This window comes from Falco peregrinus, chromosome 15, assembly GCF_023634155.1.
Source record: "Falco peregrinus isolate bFalPer1 chromosome 15, bFalPer1.pri, whole genome shotgun sequence".
Classification (NCBI taxonomy): domain Eukaryota; kingdom Metazoa; phylum Chordata; class Aves; order Falconiformes; family Falconidae; genus Falco; species Falco peregrinus.
The window spans coordinates 2616824-2631707 of NC_073735.1; the positions used below are offsets into that span (position 1 = coordinate 2616824).

The 14884-nt window shown below is 43.1% G+C and overlaps 1 protein-coding gene across 1 annotated transcript in view; it reads right to left on the reverse strand.

The window, feature by feature from the left end:
- SCN3B (sodium voltage-gated channel beta subunit 3) overlaps positions 1-491 on the reverse strand; it is a 55752-nt gene extending 55261 nt beyond the window's left edge. Inside the window, exon 1 of the mRNA XM_055819261.1 lies at positions 357-491. The gene's annotated coding sequence lies outside the window, so the exon portion shown is untranslated. The remainder of the gene's footprint in view (positions 1-356) is intronic.
- Positions 492-14884: the final 14393 nt, after the last annotated feature.

Sequence of the window (14884 nt, forward strand, 5' to 3'; positions counted from 1 at the left end):
TATTCAATACTCACTTTCCAAAGGCCACAATCTCTATGGCAAAACAGACCTTAGGATGCATTAGATAGGTACAGTTAAAGTTCAATTTCAAACCAGGTCTTTAATATGGTCATTTTAGCAAGAACCAGTAGATACCACATCTGTTAGACAAAGGCTTTAGCAATTTTAAACAATAAATAATGTATGTTGATATTTCACATTTACATACAAATCTAGATGAGCTTTAGAGAAGAAACAGGCAGAAGGAGAACTTCTGTTGCAGCAAACAGCAAAGAGGGATGGGCAATGAGAAAGAAGCCAAGAGAAGAACTGAGGGAGGGGAAAATAAGAAGAGTGTTTTCCAGCCCAACACCCACCTGCTCCAGAAGTCCACACCCTGCGTGCTAGAAGCTACTTTGCATTTTGCAAGCCTCCCTCCTCAAAACTCCTCTCCTAAATACCTGGCTGGGTATTACACCGAGTATCAATTACACTGGATGTCAGCGTTTTTCACGTACAGACGTGAAGGAGAGGAACTGAAAGCAGGAAGGAAGAGCAACAAAAAATAAACACATGAACAACGGGTGAGTCCAAATTCCAGATATATGTGCTGCTTATCACTTGGTAATGCAACCCTGTAAGACACCAACAACAACTACGCGAGGTGCCAAGCTGACTCATTTCAACACCTTGTCATTTGTCAGTAGTCAGGACTGATCTGTTTTGTCTTCTAAGACAGGAAAAATATGAGAAGCTGTACAGGCGAGCAGCATAACGCGCCCTCCACCATCTATAGATTTGCAGTTCTTAGCCAAAATGACATGTTCAAATATAGACAGAAGAAAGAAAAAAGGGGAGACTGTTTTTGCACAGCGTGTGGGCCATTACTGCAGAGAACCAGGAAATAATATAGCTACATTTGTTTCACTTCAAAAACAAAATACATGTAGTTAAAAAAAAAACAAACCAACAACTTGTGGGAAAGATAACTGGGCAGGTGGTTGACTCACAGAACAGACAAGCCTAAAAAGCACTGAGAAATGCAGCGGCTGCTCTGCAAAACCATCTACAGAACAGAAAGCCTGTTTTCTCCTGCTCGTTGTAGATTTGGTGTTCACCGAATGCTTACAAAAAGAAATTTCCCTGGTTGTGCTCTAACTCCTGATAGTTATCACCTCACAAATGCCTCAGTCTGGAGGAAGGGGTGAGTACTATCTCCGAACGGAGCCAGCAGCCTGCAGTTTGGTTTCTGGCCTCCCTTTGTTACTTGGAGTATCTCAGCACCTCCGACTACATTCACAGTCAACATCATTTTGCTGCCAAGGCAAAACAAAACCACACTCATAAAATTGTATACACAGAAGCTCAGAGTCTTACAACACACCGAAAGAGACTGACAAAACCACCCAGCTACAGAAGAGTAATTTTCCAGGATTTCTAGGCCAAGTGACAGTGTTAACAACTGTAACACTGGAAGCTAATCTGGCTTCTTCGTTTATTTTTCTAGGAACATTCTTTTGCTGTACAGCAAACCATTCTGCCTTTGTCTGACAAGTGCAGCCTCCCCAGCATCAGAGAGAACTCTGACACACGGATGTCCTGGGCTTGAAGGAAAAAAAAAAAAAAAAAAAAAGAGAGAGTTAAACAAAGAAACTGGGAGGAAACAAAGTAATGCAAGCTGGAAAAAACAAACAAACAAAAACCCACTCAATAGCAGAAGGGGGAAAAAAACCCACAACAAAAAAGGCTTGAGAGAAAAACTTTAAAGACTGATGTGATGCATTGACATATGCTCCTGAGAGCAGAGCAAACTAAATCTGTCACAGTAATAATTGGAAAACTAGCAAACATATGCCTTCATGTCTCCACTGTGCAAAAGTGAGTGGGGAGGAACTGCAGCATCACATTTCCCACATGTATAATCATTTTAGGGGGGAAAAAAAAAAGCCACCTAGAAGATCAGTAACAGAAAAAAGAAAATAAGAAAAAAAGAAAAAAGCTCCAGCTGGTGTGCTCTGGAGCAAAAACCTCAAAACCAGCAAATGAATCTGAAACAGTCTGCTCCTGTACCTGTAGGGTCAGTTTTGCTTTTAACAAGATGTCCTTTGCATTTCAAATCTTGCTTTAGTTCAAAGCCCTCTTCAGTGGCTAAGAGTAGTATGCAACCTAACAGCTCCCATAATTTGGCTGCCTGTGACTCCATCTCACCAACATTTTCTTTGAGAGGACAAGATGTACTTTGCAATCTGTTTTACTGTATCAATGCCTGAGCAGAAAGTCCAAATTGGAGATTGGCAAAGCAACTGAACAGACAAGTTAAGAAATCAGAAGATTAACATCATTTCCAAGAAGGGCAAAGCCCATTGACACCTGAAGACAGATTCACTGTTTCTAAATCTAAGACTTTACAGTATTACAAAAGATCTCAAAACTATTAAGACAAAATGGACAAACAGGCCATAGGCATGGAAAGAATGAATCCTACATTTGCTCACTGGCGTGCATAGTGTTTGTTAGAACTAGTGAGTCTAGGAATCACTGTGTAGGGCAAGGCAGGTCATTGCATAACACCACGTGTGGGGAACAGCAGGTAGGACCTCCTGGTCCAGTATAGCCGTCCTCTGTTGACATTAAGGCATGAGGTTATGCTATCTGATGCAAGTGAATGTGGCACTGTCCTCAAACACAGGCCCTATTTAACCCAATAAACTCAAGAAAGCATTGCTGTACCCATCAAACAACATTAAGATTGTTCACAAGGAGAAGTGCAAAGAAGGTGGTACAATCCTGCTGCAAACTGAAGCAATTCAAGTACACACAGAGGCATCGTCCCTCCAATCTCATAACAGGTTTTTAAGCAGCAGTATCACACATAAATTCTTACACTTGGTGCTCCATCACTTATTTAATTCAATCTGTTTTGTATCACATTTGTGATCAGGTTAAATATATTCACCATGGCATGACATCTTCACGTTCTAGTGGCTCCCAAATCAAAAACGTTACACACATTCAGTTAAATTCCCCATCTGGGCAGAATACACAGACTGTAATCCAGAATCTGAAAACGTGAGCTGGCAAGCTCTTTATATTATAGCTGTGAAGGAAGATAATTTACTTTTCTGGTCAGGTCTACATAAGGCTTTTCCATTTAGCCTTGCACAGTCTTTATCACAAGAAGCCTTCAACCTTGCACAGGTTTCTTACTACTGCATGCATGCCATCATTATTATAATTTGAGGGATGTGAGAACATGTAGGAACCATAGCCACGGACCACGAGGAATACTTCTGTGCTAAATACTAAAGCAAAAAGAAAACACAACTCCTCCACTCATTTCTTACTTGTAAATTCCTTTAGTCAGTTCTGCAGCCTCGACAGGAATAAACATTGTTCTCCCTCAGTCAAGTATAACTCCAAGATACGCAACGGTGAGAAGCAGCTTTTTAAACTGTAGGTTAACATACCTTCAAACAGGCTGTTTCTTTTCTGCCTACAACTATGTTGCAAGCATGCCCACAGTTATCTATTAGCTCATAAACTGAGAAATCTTTCTTTAACACAAAACTGCTTTCTTGCTCCAGCCTCAGCCAGACTAGACAGGTCAGATGTCCCCACCGATTATGCTAAACTCCACAGCTTTCCTTTACCTCCTTTTAACAACAGCTTCTTTGCACAGTTTTCTCTAGTTTAAACTAGCTCCCACCACCTCCCCCTCCCACCTCCAAAAATCCGAACACCTTTCCCCTTTCACCTGCTATGTTACTAGACAATTCCTGCATTCTGGTCAAGAGGCAAGCGAGATGAAAAGGGCGAGCTGGCTAAAGACCAAGTGCTGCTCTGCAGCTGAGGAGAAAGGGAGAATGTAAGGATGGCAAAACCTGCTGTGCGACGCAGGATGTAAGAAGCCATGTGGGCAGGGAAATTGTACTAGCTGTGCTCCGTTGTAAGGGCTGCCTTCTTGGCCCTGTTCGTATGTTGCTCAAAAAAGTATTCGTGACAAGATTTCACGCTAGAGTTAGGAAGTATCATATAAAATCCCACTAACACACAGATTTTGAACAAGTCAAGAGTTATGAGCTACTTATCTTGGGGTGAGCCGAGCTTCAAGATAGTAACAAATAATACCCACCTTCTACCATAACTGTGTAAGAGCTAAAGTTCTTGCATGTGGCAGGTCTGAATTTTCCCTTGTGCTCAAATATAAGACTGGTTGTGGCAGTAGCAGAAGGGACATGTGTAATACCTAAGCGCAGTGACGAGTACATGTAAAGCACCTTCCTTTCCCTATAAATCAGTTTTGCAGACCTCATGTAGGATACTTATCCCCTCTCAAAATTATTAAACAACTAGGAATTCTCAGTATTACATTTTAAATCACATAATATGATGCAAGAGCTGAATAATTATTTGAGAAAGCTTGTGATGTTGGCATTTCAGTGGAGACTAGAGGGATACAGTGAAGACCTGTATTTCTGTGAAGTGGAGAATGTCTTCACTGTCATTAACTTATAGGCAGTGGTCACATTTCAACACAAAAACTGTAGCCAAATTATACAGTGAAAATTATTCTTATTACCTTTTCTGGTGGCAGCACCTCCAGTGCAAGGAACCTCTTCAGCAGACACCACAAGGCTGCTGGCCCAGGTGCACCTCCACTAGAGGAGGAAGGAAAATGCAGAAATTCATTTTTTCCCTCAAACATTTGCGGACAACTGCTCTCCTCACAACCGTGTCAATGCTTACTGAAAATAGAAATGATCGCAACATTGCTAAGAAGACACACCCAAGTCAGTTTATTTATTCTTCTAATTCAAGAGATTACCGCTGCTGTACCACCACACAAAGGACTCTGGGCTGGCTGCTCGCGAGGGTAATGAATTCTCCAGGGCCTTACTGCAGGTCTGGGATGTAGCAAAGCAAGTTCATGTAAGCCATAAGGAGAGAGACAACATTGCACTGCCAGGGGAGGATTATGGTGCCACTCTTGAGCCTTGACGTAGTCTCAGAAATCTCTTTACTGCTACACAACCTAGAGCATCCTGATTTACGGAGACCCCAATGATTTATTCCAGCCCCATCCTCTGACAAAAACTCTCAGGCACTGTTATGCTGGCTGCATTAATTTCTTCTGATAGTAGAGATTTTCACAGAGGAAAAACACCTTCTCCTAAGTCATGCCTTATTACACCTGCTTTAACTAGGTCAGTTCATGAACTTTTTCCAAAACATTATTTTGCAATGACTGAAAAACTAGTCCAGACCCACCAGTCTGAAAGACCCCCTGGGAGCACATATTTTCGGGCATAATCACTCAATCCATCTAATTCCAGGTAACAGCACCAGAAAGCACAATGTAGTTTGCATTCATAATGACACGACACTCAATTTCTTACTCAGACCCATAACGAGTTTCCTTCAACTCCACATTGTGAAGTTTATTTTTAAGCTGAAAGAGTTTAATTTGAAGGTGCAACATTTGAGGCCATAAATGAAAACCAAAGACAAAGAGAAATGCTAGATGCAAAGATATTTACCCCCAGCACTCGCCTACCTAGGAGATTCTCTGGACTAATCATAATCACCACGGCAACATGAGCTACCATTTGTTACCTGCAAGATACTATCTTCAGAGCTCATTTGGCATCATTTAAATGCTCACATTACTAAGCATACCATTTAGGAAACAAAGCTCAAATGGAATCAGCTTTAGCTGCTTTAGTGCTGCTAAACCCTTGCAGTTCTGCTAGGAATTTTAAGCAGAATGCCCACTAGCCCAGTCAGAGCAACACTGTATGCTGCATTTAAGGATAAACACGGATTTTACAGCAGACCCATTTAGCAAAGCAGCAAAACCCACAGTCTAGAACTACATCTTTTATTTAACAACCTATTCTGAAACACCACTGCTTTTCAACTACTGCCACTTTAATTGGAAAATGAATCACAACAAGCGATGATTCTTTCTGAGAAGACCAGAAGACTAATTCCTTCTGTCTTGGGTTTCATAAAAATTTCAAGCAAAAAGCTAGACCAAACGAGAGAAAGCATTGTTCTTTTTCTTGAAAAACCGAATGATAAAACCTCCAACCAGATCTCTATGAAAGTGAGCTTAAAAGCCTAAGTCCTAAAGGTTTAATTAAGGACAGCAAGGTAGCCATGCCACCTCCAGGAGCTGAGCCTGAGGCTACCTGTGCCTCAGGGAGCCACCGGGGAGCCTGGCCAAGCCACAGCTCCTCCAAGGAAAATTCAGCTGGCTGGTGGTCACCCCCAGCTGGTGCCAGTATGGGTCAAGCCAGATCGTGCTCCATTTCGCCTGCATTCATGGGCAGGCAGAGGAGCATGGCCCCAGGCTCACAGGAGCCACAGAGCCAGCCAGCCTCTCACCAAGCCCTCCTGGGGTGAAGCGCCGAGGCTCCACCAGTTCCCCCCAAACCCCCCGAGTGCTGCCTGGGGACTTACCACAACCACAGCCCAAAAAGCACCACTTCATCAGGCCGGTTAAATACTCCTTGCCTACTCAGAGGTACGGCACAAGCGAGTCTGTCCGGGGGCACCCGACATGCCTGGACAATAGCCCTGCTCAGCTGTGCCCAATGCTCGCTAACGAGGGTGCCCAGCTGCTCGCAGGGGTGGGCACCACCACACCTGGGGGGCACCTGCACCCTCCCACACACCCTGCACGCAGGCACACCTGTGACATGCTTTGCTAAATACACACACTTTTGGAACAGACATATTTCAGTATTTATACTCCTAAAACGATCCGGGTTATCAACTGAAGATAGGCTTTTACAGCCAGTACAAAGAACCTCCTAGAAGGAGGGAGAAGTACAGTGAAGCCCATTCTCAAGCAGCAGTGGGAAGGCAACGAGATGCACAAATGCCACAGAGATGGGCAACAAGCAAATGCTGCCTCTAATTCTGCGGGGGATGTGTTTTAACTCCCTGCAAGCAGACAGCCCTGCTAGCACAAAACCAAAGCACGTGCACCAGCAAGACTTACAGCCGTACAGTAAAAGCTTTCCTCTGCTCCCAAGAGGTTCTAAGAGGTAATGAATATTCTTAGGGACAAGAAACACTTAGTTAGGTGCAAAACAAGCAGAAAAGATAAACCCCAGTAAAAATGGTAACAGATTTCTCTGCCAAATGAAGTGGATTTGACAGATAGGAAATTTCTCCCCCTGTGAGCCAACAGAGCCATGTGCTGTCATGGTACCCGAGGTCTGTTCAACTTGACCAATCCTCTTCTAAACATCAAGAAAAACAGTGATTTTATAACCGCTGTGACACAAATAGCACGGCCTTGAAGCTTCACACACAATTCAACCACTGCTAAGTCTCTGTTCCTCCAAAATTCACCCCGAGGAAGAGCTTGTAACTGGCCCATTTGTACATCACAGTGGAACCCCACTGTTAGATCAATAACCATTTGGCCCAGCCTCACTCCAGTCTCAGTGGGAAAAGCAAAAGGTCTTTTATCAGTCACCTGCTGTTAGCAGGCAAGAAACACCCTAACCTGAAACTATCCCGACAATAAATATATCAGAAGTGACCGCATTATTCATTTTTCCAACCTATGATTTCTTCAGTCATTCAGCACTTCTCTCCCACTGTTCCAGCCCTACATAGTCTCCATACTTCGCCAGCCACCGCTCTCGTAAAACTGGAAAAGAGAAAACATTTTTGGGCTATGCAACTGAGAAACTACAGGAAAAACCACATTGTTCTGTACAAGCCTAGCCTCTTGGGCAGAAATTCCTATGGTGTCCGTTTGTCAGGTCTGAAGGCCTGTAAGACTGCTTCACGATCCCAGACCAGGCTTTCCAACGGAGCAGCTGATACCTACACACATCGCTTCCTACACTGCTGCAATAACCTTGGCTCCTGGCCTTATTTAGGCCAGCACATCAGTTTACTTTATGTACTCAGAAGCTGTTCCAACTTTCTTTCATAGGCAGCACTAACGCTTTCAGGGCCACAACCTCCTGGAATCTCTGCTCAGTCTTGCATGAAGCATCATTGTAGGCTATTTTGTGAATTCAAGAAGATGCCCAAAAACTGTCAAGATCTGTCACAGATCTGCAACTTAGTGGCAAAAAAAAAATGGCACAGCAAATTTGAAAATCTTGCATGACTGCAATACCTGCTTGTCTGACTTGAACAAAGGATTTACAGCGTCAGGCTGCTACACAAGTGATTGATTAGGAAGACAAGACACTGTATCTATTTTTGTGAAAAGATCTGAACACCTAGAATAGTCCTGGCTGAAGTGAAAATAAGCTTCCAACCTAGAATTAATTTTGTAGATAAGAAACTTCTCTCTTTTCCTCAAGAATCTCTCACTTACCTCCCCTCTTCCCTAGGTACACTGGCCTTCTCTTAAGTCTGCATTACGTGAGGCAGGCTGGTCTCGCTAATGTACTGGTCAACATCACACTGAAAGATGCATCCCTTCTGGCCTTTCTGTGACAGGGACAGAATGGGGATGCAGCTCAAAGCCATGATTTTGAAAAGGCTCCCACTAACAGGCGTCCCTCAGCTGTAAAAGCTGGTGCGACCTTTGTTTTAACTATGTAGAAAACCGAATTATTTTTTGTGAAACAGGAAATTAAATAAAGGCTGGCACCAGCTTAAACCTGAGTAAGGAGAATATGCTGGTACCAGCAGGGAAGGAGGAGAGACTGCGTGCACAGATGGGTTGTGTGCTCGCTCTCTTCTCTGCTGGTACCAGCAGATCCTCTCACCTCCATGTACCACTGCTGCCCCGGGCTCCAGCAGCTCTGGGGTTCCTGCCCATCACACAGGCGAGTCAGCAGAGGTGGAGTTCCAGAGGTGAAGAATCCTTCACAGCTGGCAGACATGATGACTCTGTGCACTAAGCAGGGAAGTAAACAAAGCAAAACGGCTCAGGTGAGTCTGTGACACTCAGCTGTCTGTGTCCTATGTTACAGAGGCTGAGGGAGAGAATATGGAACATCAGTTTCATCAATCCAAACTGATGCTAATGATTTACGGATTTTAAACGCCAGAAAGGATCACTCAGAAACCAAGACAACTACAATAAGAAGCTGAAAAACATAAAGTGAATTAGGAGGCAGACAAGAACACATGGCAAGTGACATGAACTGCTGGGAGACGGAAAAAAATGAAAGAAAATAAGGAGACAATCGAGTTATCCTTCTGTAACTTCCTTGAAGGGTTCATGCCTGATAATCTCCTGAACAATATCATTCATACCACCAGAAAGTCACCCCAAAAGAATGACTCAATGGCAAAGCATGTTTCAAATGTAATTTCCTATGGGATTGTAGCAGACAATACCTGAAGTCCAGTGATTTTATCCCAGGAAAATTGATCTGTTTCTTCCTGGTACATAAATAAGGCACCTATGATATGAAAGGGCTCAAAACAGCTTTTGTGTGAGTTCTGAACATTACACAAAGAAATATTCCTTGGATGTGCTGGTGGGGAGACTGCTAACTTACAGTACTACTCTGCACTAGGCCTTTCGTCTAAGGAGATCCATCTGCTTTCCAGAATCAGAGGCCCGAATTCCTCCAAGATTTGGAGAAGCAATCTGCCAGCTGGCTCTATGTACCCAAAAACCAGCCGTGGAGAAAGGAGAGCATAAACCTGTGCTCCGATAACAGCTCCGATTTTCCACCCAAGTTCAAAAGACTCACGAAGCGCTAACATTAAGAGATCTACCCCAATTCATTTCCGAGCTGAACTGGAGAAAGCAGCTACTTGTAGCAACTTCCCTATTTACACACACAAGCCCGCATGTGAGGTCAGAAGCACAACGCTGTCGTATTGCGATTTCATGTCAGGCCTCCAGGTCAGTCATTCTGGGAAACGTGTAGGACTTTGTCTTAACTCTCCCTGCCCCTGTGCCATACTGGGACCAGCACAGCCCCGGCTAGAACCAGTCTCTTCTCTTTTGTTGCGGCTGAAAAGAATTTTGCTTTAAATTCCCAGGGGTCTCAAGTCAGCTCTGCTAGATGAGGCTTGTGTTACTCTGTGCTTCTGTCTGGAATAGCCAGGTATGAGCTACCTTGGAGGAAAGTTCATGACATCCCGAACAGACAGAATGTTCCCAAGACAAATCCCCCCAGTTCCCAGCTGGCCAGCTGTAACTGAGCTTTCCTTACAGGTTACACACAGGTCAACTGGGGTGCTCAGTTGCTCCCCCGCTGCAGCACCCCCACAATGAAGCGTGAATAGTAACTCCAAGGGGAAGTAGCCGCTTGGCTTCACAGCCTCCTGCTCAGATCGCAGCTGGATCCAGCTTGCTTGTTGCTGAGATTAAACTCTTCCACAAGGTGAGTTTCTCCTTGAGTCCAGGATGTACATAACCCAGTCTCAAATTTCCTCCCAGTCCAGAAAACGAACGTGGCGGGAAGAAGAAAACCCACAAAAGAATAAAAGCCAAGGGGAGTGATTCTGCTGCGCGAATACTTCCTTTCTGAGCTTAGCTAACAGTTTTGGAACTGCAGTTTGCTAAGAGAGGGTGGAGAAGCCAAGGTAAGCAAAGGATTTACAATACTGCAAAAGTCTTCCTTGTTCTACTGCTGACCTACGAAGCACAAGTAAATACGCTGCAGAAAAACTCCTCAGGGTGGTAAATCATTGATGGGAGACATTTGCTGCCGGACTTACTATGGCTCAAATAACATTTGCATCTTAAATTTAAAATTATTTCTCCAGGAGAAAGTTCAAGGGCTGTTTACCTAGTGTACAACACTTCTTTTGCTAGAAGAGAAAAAATTAACTCTGGCTTGTCTGACAAGATCAGAAAAAAGCCCCACAGGTCCTGACCTAATTTGTAGCAAAGTATATCGAAATTTCATGTAAGCAGAATAAATCCAACTTCACAGCAGCAGATACTAAGAGAGCACGACGTCTGTTTATACTTCCAATTTCTAATTTCTGCAGCCGTGTTGTAACGTAAAACCAAACCACGAATACTCACTTTTTCCTCTGATCTCCCCCCTGGTATGACTTGTGAGCACATTCATTATCTGGCCCTTTTCCAAAAAAGCCGTTAGCCCAGGATCTACACGCAGGACTGTGGTAATTCACCCCTCCTGCCTTCTAACACTGCACTATAGCTCAGTCTGGGGATCCTACAAGCTTGGTGCTTCAGGCAGGCTGCTTCTGAAAACACGGTTTCTCACACCTGCCAAAAAGCGACTGGCCTCAACATCCAGCGTTACAAGAAGCCTTTGACCTTACACACCATGTTGACTTCCTCGTTGACCACAATGCCGTTATCAGCTGCTACCTCTCCTGGCACCATTTACAAAGGGCAACCTGTCAGCCCTACGCACAATGGCTTTCCAGTAGAATTTGGTAAGAGCTGGGCACCTGGAAACTACCAGCTTTTTTAATGCCACGTTCTTCACTTTATCTGTGTTTGCCTTGGCAAATTTGCTCCAAGAAATAGGCTTATTAGCAGCTTTTCTCCCGATAAGAATACCACAGGTGTACACTTGGTATGGTTTTGGAGCTACAGAATATTGAGCTGTTTGCTTTGTTGCTCAAAGGTGTAGGAGTGATGGGCTGCAGCAGATTTCTCATAGAGAACAGTGCATATTTGTGTTATTTTGGGCTTTGATTCATCAGAACTTACATTGGCTGACAGATGGGCGAGGGGGAGATTGGGAATCAATGCCTGTTGCTTTTGGTACATGTTAAGTGGGTTTTCCAGGTCTCTTTTTCAGGGTCTAATAATGCCAGTTAGTAAAAGGTAACAAGGAAAACCAAGCTTCCCCTTCCTCAGTTCAAGTTTCATCCAGTTCTTTTAATGATTGGACTGCACGACTTACATTCAGACAAGATTTTGTCCTGCCTAATTTATGAAGTCATCTTGTCTGTCTGCTGCTCTTTCAGAGTCATCTGTTTTCTTTCCTAGGAAAAGCTAGCAGGGGTAACTATTCCCTTCATCCAATTTTAATTTTCTCAAGACTTCTTGCAAGACTGAATTCTACAAGTTCAAGAGAAAACAGAGATTTCCCTCTGAAGGAACTGTTATTTCTGATGCTACCTTAGAAAAATGCTGTGTCCCGACAAATATTAGATCTCCACAAATTCAAATCAGATGCCACTTTTGCACTTCCCTGGTATCAGCACAGTCTGATTTTGCAGCTCCATTGCTTCACACCTTTTGCAACTGCAATCAACAACATGGCGAGTCAAAGCGTTTTGTCCTATTGCTCCGGCAAATCTCACAAAAAAGAGATTCTGTGTAGGCATTAAAATATGTCAGAACAAAACACATAAAGCAGGTGTTATACTGAATGGATTTAAAGCAGAGGAATACAGTGTGTCCATAAGCAGAGATTTCCTCCTTGAATTTAATAGAAATCAGTCGCTGCTGTTGCTTCCAAAGCCAGGAATAGGAATTTTAATTGCTGGGTGATTGAGATCTTGCCACGAGCATTAGTTCCTTGTAGAAAATATGGATGTTATTTTCCCATGACATGAACAGCTAAGTACTTCCAAGATTGTCATATAGTTCTCACATAAACAGACAGGTGAATTTCACTGTATCATCACCAGCGTGTACAGGATCTTATTGGTGAGTCCCAACAGCCATTTTCTTGTTTGGGGGCTACTGTTAAAAAATACATTTTGGATATCTTTTTGTTTAATTTGAAATATTTTCAGCAACGAAAAAAAAAAAAAGAATTGCATAAGGCCAAGCATTGCAACTTTTAAATTGTTTGTGAATGTATCCGAGATCAATGTACCACTGGGTGTTGTATAAAGGTACATTCTCGCTGATTAGGTTTTACAGCCTTTTTTTTTTTTTTTTTTTAAAGAGTAACCTTGAAGACGACAGGTTTATCTATAGCTTTTGCAAGATAATCTACATTTTTATATGCAGTTGTAATACAAGGAAATGGCCTCAAATTACACCAGGGGAGGTTTAGATTGGATATTAGGAAAAATTTATTCACTGAAAGGGTGGTCAAGCAATGGGACAGGCTGCCCAGGGAGGGGGTGGAATCGCCATCCCTGGAGGTGCTCCAAAAAACGCACAGATGCGGTGCTTGGGGACATGGTTTAGCACCAGACATGGCAGTCCTGGGTTAACGGTTGGATTTGATGATGTCAAAGGTCTTTTTCAACTTCAACGAGTCTGTGATTCTAAGTAAGAGCACAGCCAATCAGCAGGACTGTGGTATCAACTACGTGAAAGATGGGACAGGCTCTGTTCCACGGAACCACCTAGGGAGTTACAAAGTCATTTATAGAAGCTAGTCAGGTAGAAGTTGAGGAAAAGGTGCTAAGGACTTGTTAATTCAATACTTCAATCATTCCAGAAAAAAACTACTGAGTTAAAGATGAACCAACCTGGGGCTGCAGCTTGTCCTGCTAATTTCTGTGATTCACCATATAAACCCGCGTCTGCAAGAATCAAGGCTTCACTTGGCAAAGTTATTAAGCACGTACTTGGCTTCAAACCGATTCACTGATGAGCTAGTGAGACTATTTTCACATAGAAATGAGGTATTTACTATTTCAGGCTTCTGGAAGCAACCCAACAAATTGTTTAATCAAGGAATAAACCAACAAGCATAAGGACAGCCTCCAAACTCAGTACCAAGCAACTCCTTCGATTTGTCATTATTAGAGTTTCCCAGTTTCTTTCAAAGGGGAAGCCACAGCTTTATTCTTGTGGCGCTGTGGTGAATGACTCCTTTTACCTGTGGTAGAAACACAGTACCCTCACGGATAGGTGCTGGGGACCCAATGAAAGCATAAATATTAATTTCGCTCAGGTCAAGGGCTCACCTTCTGTGGATGTAACTTCCAAAAGCAAGATTGTTTGTTTATCATAATTTCGGGATTTCACTCTGGTAGGTGACACTTTCAAGTCTTCCCACTTTTCCAATTTGGCTGCAGAGAGAAGAAAAAAATTAGCTGAGAAGATCAAACGTAATCCTTGTACTTCTGTGGTACACACTACATCATCTACAACTCCAGTACTTCATGCGCAAAGGAAAGGTATCAACAAGCATTTTCTTCTTTAGTTAGTTTTCATTCTGGGAAGAACAATCGTATTTTGGCTATAAATTAAAAACCTTCTTTACTTCAGGCTTTTATTCCTCCTCTAGGAGCACAACTGATATGATATTCTCTGCTCTCATGTTGGAGAACACAATTATATAAACACCTGCTTCAGGCTGTCTACCCAGGAACTCGGGAGTGACAGTGCTGTGGTCTTTCAGCAGTAGCGTAAAACCAGCTTTTTGGGAGCCTTCATGTCCTGTGATAGATAAAAGCATGGCATTAAACCCAGAAACTTTCAAAAGAACATTTGGGACTATCAGGAAACCTCTGTCCTACACAGAGACAAATCTTGACTTCCACTAGAGCATTTTCAAAAGCAGCCTTAATTTCAATGCCCAATTTCTGGTACCTCAGCTCTGTCTTCAGTAAGTGTTCAAGATCATTAGGTCCTACTGTCTCTGAATGGAGCTAAGGATGCTCAGAGGCTCAAGCTGGGAATCCAGAACAAAAATCCTCTTTAACTTTTAACCTTCATCTGTGTGTGGGTATTTCTTGAGCCAAAAAGGAAAATAAAAGCATCTCCAACACAGACATTTGTGAATTTACATACACATGACACAGTAGTACACAAAATTTGCTCTCATCTCACTCAGAAGTCGATGTGTAGCGGTCTTGGTTCTGAAGCAAATTCTTCACCAGGCCATTCTCATCTGCCAGTTCAATCCCACCTGCAGCACACAGAAGTCTAGGTCAGGGTTCAAGGGCAGGAAGCTATGGCAATTAAACTCAAGATATGTCTCAACGATGCAAAAGTAACCTACATCTGAAAAACAGCCCAAAGGCTGGGTGCATTTTAGTTGAGTACCATGATGCAGGACCATCT